Raw genomic sequence first — 7,774 nt, forward strand, 5'->3', positions numbered from 1 at the left:
AGGTGGATTGATTCAGTGACTGGGATAATTGGGATGGGAGTATCAGAGACAGTGCGATTGGCACAGGACAGAGCGGAGTTTAGGGCTGTTGTACACAGGGTCGCTATGAGTCGCAGGCGACTCGACGGCACATAACAACAACAATTACTATTACCAAATTGGTTTATATTCTTCCTCTAACTACAATATGTGTTATATATATATATATATATATTTGTTTATGTATGTGTACTTGAGTTTGCTTGTCTACCTGTGTGTTTCTCTGCACATTTGTGTATATGTATACATATGAGTATGTCTGTGAACCTGTGCCTCTGTGTACTTATACGTGATGTGAATGTGTATTTAGTGGTTTCTGTGCATGAGCAGAAGTGTTTGAGTGTGCACACAAGTAATTCCCCATGTATGCATGCTACTATGTATATGTGCCTGCCGTGACAGAGCCTGTTTCCATGTATATGCATATCATAGTGTGTGCATGCAAGTGTTCATGCGTGTATATACACATGATGTGTTTCTCTGTGTTCATGTCCATGATTGTACACGCATAAATGTGTTTGTGCATTCTCTGGCTGTGTTTATGGGCATGTGCATGAATGTTGTGTGCACATGTGTTTGTGCAGCATGTGCACATGAGTGTATGTCTATGTGCATGCATGTAGCTATGTGTACAGGGGCACATTGTAGCTGTACATCCTGGAAGACTGCCAGCACCTGCTAACTGGATGAATACACAGTGGGCCCAGCCCTAGGACCACATTATTGGGATGATCTGACTTGTCCTGGGGGCCATGGAATTGGACCCAGACTCTGCTTATGAGGCTAGGATGCACGTGCAGATGGCTCAAGAGGATGACATCGTGGCATTGGCCTGCCCACTGGGTGATAACAGATCAACTCAGTTGAACAGAGGATCTTTGTCCTCTTTCTTGTCAGACATGTTCAGATCACTGTCAGAGTGACATTTTTCAGGATGGTACCTTGCTGGGTGTGCTCCCAGTCCATTTTATGGATGGGGTTGAGGAGGAACTATCTATATAAAGAATGAAACATAAGTTTACATAAATATAAGAAATAGTAAATGCTAAAATATATTTTCTCTGTGATACTTGTGTGAATTTTGCAAAATTAAATATGTTAAGGTCCGTATGACAAGTATTAAGAGATCAGAGAAACCACTGGATGCTGAGCCAGGTCTTTGCTGTGCTGTGGTGTCACACAGTCATCTGTAGAAATAGCATGGGGACACCAGAGCAAGCATTATCAGGAGGAGGCCCTCACAGTATCTGAGTCCAGCTTCTGTGTTCTAAGCACCTCATCACCTGTCTGCATCTTCATTGACTGCAGAGAAGTGATGATGTAGCAGCCATGACCTGGAAGTTGTCAGACCATGTCTCTGGCAACCCAATCTTCAGTTTGAACTTCCTCCAGGAAGGCACTCCCTTGAAGGCTTTTTCATTCTCCTTTAACCTCCTGTGTGTACTCATGACCAAAAGATTATTGAAAAAAAACAAACAAAAGTTGTTGAACTCCCTCTTTAAGTCAGCACAAGCCTGCTGTGTTCTTTTGGATCTGCAGCAACAGCTCCAGTGCCTTGAAGTCAAAGGTTTTCTCTAAGGCCACAAAAGCACCATGCTTGCTGCTCTTCAAGAGATTATTTGCATATTCCTTAAGGCTAAGGCCAGGATCCAGTGGATCACTCAATCATTGTTCCACACAAGCAGGTGTTTGACTTCGTTCTGGCTTTCTTTCTCCTTCCTTTCAGCTCATTCTGCTCATAATTTAGTTTTTGCCTGCACTTGATAACACAGTGTGAACTCTTTTTTTTCTTGTATCTTTTTTAAATTGGTATTTTAACAAAAGTTTACAAAAAACTGGATTTCCATTCATTCATTGTTGTACATTTTCCTCCCTACCCCCAGTTCACTTTTCTCTTTAAAAATATTCTTTCATTTGCACAATGTTCTCCCTCCTCCTGCCCTCAAGTCTACTTTGCTAAGCACCTCTTTACTCTGGACTGTTGTCATGCAAATAATACCTAACCATATAATTCTTTTAGACAGTTCTTTTCCTCATCTGTTTCAATGCAGTGTACATTATTTATCCCCTCTTTTCTTAGTTTCCTCCCAACCCCCATGTCAATCCTATTCTATAACAGTGGCATTATGCAGTATTTCTCCTTTTGTGACTGAGATATTTCACTCAGCATAATGTTCTCCAGGGTCACCCATTTGTATAATATTTTATGAGTTCCATGTTTTTCAGTGTTGTGTAGTATTCCATTGTGTGAATATACCACAGCTTCTCTATTCATTAATTTGTTAATGGGCACTTGGATTGCTTACATCTCTTAGTTTGTGAACAACTCTTTATGTAGAAATTTTGCACCATCTTGAGCTGCCCTGACAGGTCCATCTTAGTCAATTGGTCCATCATCCTGCCATCCACTGGAAAGTCCTTGAAGTAGGTTGGATACTGCTGCAGGCCTAGGCTAGAGAGCCACTCGATACCAAGCCATTTGTGATTCATTTCTCCATACATGAGCATCATCCTGGACATGGGTGGACAGATGGAACAGTCAGCACCATGATCTGGATGTCCAGCTGCAGTTTCAGCCTGTGCAGGGTTGATGCCCATCACACACTGGAAGTCTGTGTCCGACAAGGCTGACATGATGGCCCAGCTTTTCACATTTGCTCAGCAAGTGGCCACATACCACTCTGGCATCCCCACTCAGAGCTCCATCCACAGAACACTTGGCCCATCCCATTGTGCAAAAAGCAGACACTGTCTCTAAGCTTTCTCCAGCAAGTCATGTTTCTTTTGCACTTTGTGATTTTTCTCTGCCTGTCTTCTCTATCTTCTAAGTCCAAGGACATCTGGAGAAGTGCTTTTCTGTTTCTTGAGAGGTTGTCCTATGCCTTCTCTGCCTGTCTACCCAGGCAGGTAATTCTTCTTCTGTCCAAGCAAGCAGCCAATGATCCCCTTATTCTTTGATGTTTTGTGGACAGGAGTCCTGGCGGCTGTTTGTGCTGCTTGCATTCCTCACACACCCATCCTGGGAGCCTGTTGAAGTCCATATATCCTTGGTGTCTTTGTGGCTAACAATTTGCAAGGTGTTTCTGTGCAGGCTATCCAGTCACAGGGACCAAGGGGAGGGAGCAGAGACATTTCTCATTTGATTGTGTTGTCTTATATCTCTTCTCTGGACATAAGCAGCTGAATCATGATGCCCAGTTTGTTCACCTCATGGGTGGTGCTTTGGGACTTCTCCTCAGAGTGGAGTGGACTCTGCCTCAAGGGAAGGAGCTAGCCAACAAGGAGGCCAGATAGGGGGGATTGGAGCTCATTAATCTAAATGGACCAAGATTGTCTAGACTCCGGCTTCCAGCTCTGCTCTCATTCTCCTGGGCCCGCTGCTCCATGCTCTCCTTCTCTTGGATCAATCTGATCTCTTTGCTGATGGTGTCCAGTTGCTCTGGAAGCATTAGAGCTGAGGTTTAGGTGCTGACCTGTCCACTGAGCAACAACAGATGGATTGAGTCTCTGTCCTTTTTCCTGTCAGACACTCTCAAAGGCTTGTGTGACATTTGTCAGGACGGTAACTTGATGGGTGTGCTCCCCATTTATCTTATTTTCAATTTTGTCCTAGATGCCGTGCACAGATGTGACTTCACGCTGTGCATCCAGGTACAGCTTTTCAAGGGTAGTGATTCTCTCTTCAATGTCCTCCTTTTCTGGACTGGCTTCACAGAGATCCCTCTTCAGCTTTGTATTCACTTCTTCAGACTGGATGAAGTCTCACGGTGTGATTTCCAGGTCAGTGATGTGGCTGGACAGGGAATCAAGCCCTCTGGCTCTGCTCTTGGGACTACTTTTCTATGATGTTCTGCAGTTCCACCACCTTGGCCAGGTCCTCCTCATGGTTCAGAAACTTGTCAGAAGACCTCTTTCGGTTCATGCTGGGCGCGTTTCTTGGCTCGTAGTTCATGTCCAGCAGCCTCTGTCGAGGGTTTTACTCTGATCATTCTCTCATTTAAGCATCACTAACTCTTTCTGGGTTGCACCTAACTCTTCTTTTAACAAACTACACCTTTCAAGTGCTACTCACAATCTCTCTGTCACTTCCTTGTCCAGGATTTTGCAGTGCTCAAACAGCTTTTTTTTGAGGGATTCAAGGACTTGGACTTTGATGGAGACACCTGTTTGTGACCTAGCCTGTCTCTTCACCACTTTCATCCTGAGAGATTGCTCATGCCTAGAGGCAGGTAGTCTAAATTCTCCAATAACAGCCTGGTGTGAAGTGCTACAACATCTTGTAGAAGCCCCGTGTTGAATTGTCTCTGCAAGGAGTCTGGATCATGCCTCACCTCCTGTAGCTTGCCCTGGGTGATGGCCCATGTTTCCTGAGTCTCTCTCAAAATATTTAGCAATTGGTCCCTTTCTTCCAGGGTGGGTACCAGTTCCACGGGAGAGACATTTTAAAAATAGGAGTCTGCTTCTGACTGGACTGTGGAGCTGAACTCCTGGCTCCCACCACCTCCTGAGGGCTCTACCTTCTCACTTACAGTTAGCATTATCTTTCCTGCTGGCAGGCACTACATGGCTGGAAGGCCACTGAATCCTGCCCACTCAGGGCCCACAAAGGACACCTTTAGTCAGTGCCCACTTATCCACCCACTAACCACAGCCACTCCTGTGCTAGCTGTCCATGCCCGAGACCACTGCCCCCAGTCACCAAAAATGGCGCATGGTCACACACTACCAAGTAGAGCAATGAGCCCAGCCTCCCTGGCATCAATGAGCCCTAGGTCAGGTGTAAACTGAGCTTCTTGCCTGGTTACTATTACTAAGGAATTACCTCTGACCCATGGGTGTTTCATAGTAGTTTTACAAGACCCAGTGCAGCATCACCATCACAATTTTTAGAGATAAGCAATGACTGGTCTCACAGGCCATTTGTCTCTAAATTTTTAAATTTTGTTTCTTTTTTTCAGTCAAAGAAGTCTTTCTGTGTAAGGATATTATTACATATATCTAGTAATTTTATCCCTACTTTGTTAGCGATCAATCTACAAACAAACTACCAAAGTCTATGTATCCAATTTTCTCTTTTCCTCAAACTTCTTTTCTCAAAAAGGATTTCTAACATTGTATTTAAATGAATTCAGATCAATCAAAATTCAACAATCCAGATCTTTATATAATGAAGTAAATGAAAGATATAATAAAATTTAAGTTAATAGAGGTTACATAGTTCATGGCATATAATAAAGAAATTACTGCAACTTTATGTTCTCATCTTTCAGAATGTAAGTCTTAAAATATGTAAAAATCCCAAATCTCTATCCTAGAATCTATAAGTAGATACCAAAAACCCTCAAAGCACATTAAGGTTTCCTAGGGACAAAAGGCCTGCTCATAACTACGATTACTAAAATATAACAGCCCCAGTCACACACTGCAGCTCGTTTTATTCAAGTGTTCTATCAGCATGAGCTTAGTCTTTGAGCTGAAAAGCCCTCAGAACCAACACCATCTTCTTCATATTAAATTTTCCCAACAGAGAATTCTGACTCAACTGTGGAGTTTTTTCCTTCTTATTCTCATATCCATCACCACTTTCGTTCTCTGTTGTATCTCAGAGACATGGACAAAAGTGTCATACGGAGCTGCCTTTGTCACCTCTGCAGTTGTTTTAGTAGTTTACTGACTTCAGTGGTTTTCTCCCTGGGTGCATCCGCGCCCTCTTGGCACGTTTCAGTAACAGCTGCTTCCATACCTTCTGGACAAGCTGAATCCTCGTTTATGACTACATCTGTCATGTCAGGAACATCGTCAGCACCTCCTACCTCTGCATCTGCTGCAGAACCTTCAGGGACTTCTGAGTTTGCTTTCTGCTTATGCTGCAGCTGCTTCAGAGAATTCTGTCCTTGGTTTCTCTGCTTTCATGGGTTTCCTTCTTCACTTGGACACAGATGTAAGTCCACTTTGATTTTTTTCCTTTCAAATTTGTCACATGTCCCTTATGTTTCATTTGTTCAGCTCTGACTGGCTTGTAAGTATAACATTCACCAGCACCAACTATGACACCTACAAGCATAATATATGTCATCCAGATGAGGAAATTTGTTAGACGATATCTGGCAGAGAGGTGTATCCTCTTTAATGGCATGGGGTTGATGGGAACCGCAGGGGCAGAGCCAGTGTCTTGGATACCTCCTTGCAGAGATAGATCTTGCCACCACTCTGGAGCTACCGTGTCAGTTACTCTGCACTACTACCTGGGTGCAGACTTGAGGGGTGTGCCCTGCCCTGAAGGGGTGCCAGTGCTCTCCCTTACATTTCTTAACTGCATAGTGGATTTCTCTTCATCAGATTATACTGTTTAAAATTTTTCTAGTAACCCTATTTTGTGTTCTTAGCTAGCCACAGGCCAGATAAGACAATAGAAAGCCAAAAACAATCTTAAAAACAGAGACAAATGAACTGGCAAACACTCAGTCTTTGTCTGAAGCTTATGAAGAAACTCCTCTATGACTAATCATCCTTTTTATGGCTTTCTGTGCATGCCGTTTGCTCCTTTTCTTCTTTCCTGGGGTCATGAGGATTGCAAAGCACAGGTCTCAAGACAGAGAGCTCTCCCAAGCTGTGGAAGGTTGGACATATCCATAGACTTGTTGAGTCCTCATCCCTGCCTTAAGTTTGAGAAAAGGTGTCTAGTTCTCTATTTCTTACATTTCCCCAATCTGCTATAAAGAAGGATTCAAGAGGGAGAAGGTTAAAGAATATCCTTGTAATGTGATGCCATTTCTTGGATTTTATGTTCTTATATATGGTCCAGTGCTGAAGCACGGTGGTATAGTCTTGTAGTGAGTTGAGCTGCTAAGTCAAGGGCCATACCTCTCTGAGATTTTGAATCTTCCAACACACCTCAGAAAAAAAAAATATTGGCAAATCGCTCCCAGCGCGATTTATACTCTAAAAGCCCATTGGAGGACCAGTTCTGATTTGTCACTAATGACAAATAAGAGTACTAAAGTTATTTCAGTGCCTAATTTTCAGCCAACCTTCCCCAATACGTGTGTGTGTGTGTGTGTGTGTGTGTGTGTGTGTGTGTGCCTTCTGAGGCAGGCTTATAAAGATCACTGAAGGAGATTTAATATGATTCTCCCATGGAGCATTTGGTGGATGCAAACCACCTGCCATCGGGTTGGCATCATAAGTCCTTACAAAAAAAAGCCACCAAATACATAAACACATACGTACATACCAGGCATACAACTCAAACTTGGACTCATTTTATTACATCCATCCACCTATGTTTGAAGATCAAAGATTGCAGCTTTCAATATGGATTGTATCTCAACATCAATAAAACAAATATCCTGACCACTGGTCTCATATGCAACAACATTACAATAGATAGAGAAAATATTGAGATTGCCAAAGATTTCATCTCACTTAGATCCACAATCAACATAGTCAGTACTAACAGTCAGGAGGTAAGGAGATATATTACACTGGAAAAGTCTGTTGTCAGAGACCTCTCCAAATTATTGAGGAGTAATGAAGTCAGTTTGAGGACTAATGTGTTGTTGTTGTTGTTGTTGTTATGTGCCGTCGAGTTGCTTGCGACTCATAGTGACCCTATGTCCAACAGCCCTAAACTCCGCTCTGTCCTGTGCCAATTGCACTGTCTCTGACACTCCCATCCCAATTATCCCAGTCACTGAATCAATCCACCTCATAGAGGGCCTTCCTCTCCTGCGCT

The 7,774-nt window shown here is 43.1% G+C and overlaps 1 pseudogene; it reads right to left on the minus strand.

The window, feature by feature from the left end:
- Positions 1–1,334: 1,334 nt before the first annotated feature.
- On the minus strand, positions 1,335–5,825 carry LOC102860220 (annotated as a pseudogene).
- Positions 5,826–7,774: the final 1,949 nt, after the last annotated feature.

The sequence above is a fragment of the Elephantulus edwardii genome, unplaced genomic scaffold, assembly GCF_000299155.1.
Source record: "Elephantulus edwardii isolate Elephantulus edwardi_28Jun2011 unplaced genomic scaffold, EleEdw1.0 scaffold00350, whole genome shotgun sequence".
Taxonomy (NCBI): Eukaryota; Metazoa; Chordata; class Mammalia; order Macroscelidea; family Macroscelididae; genus Elephantulus; species Elephantulus edwardii.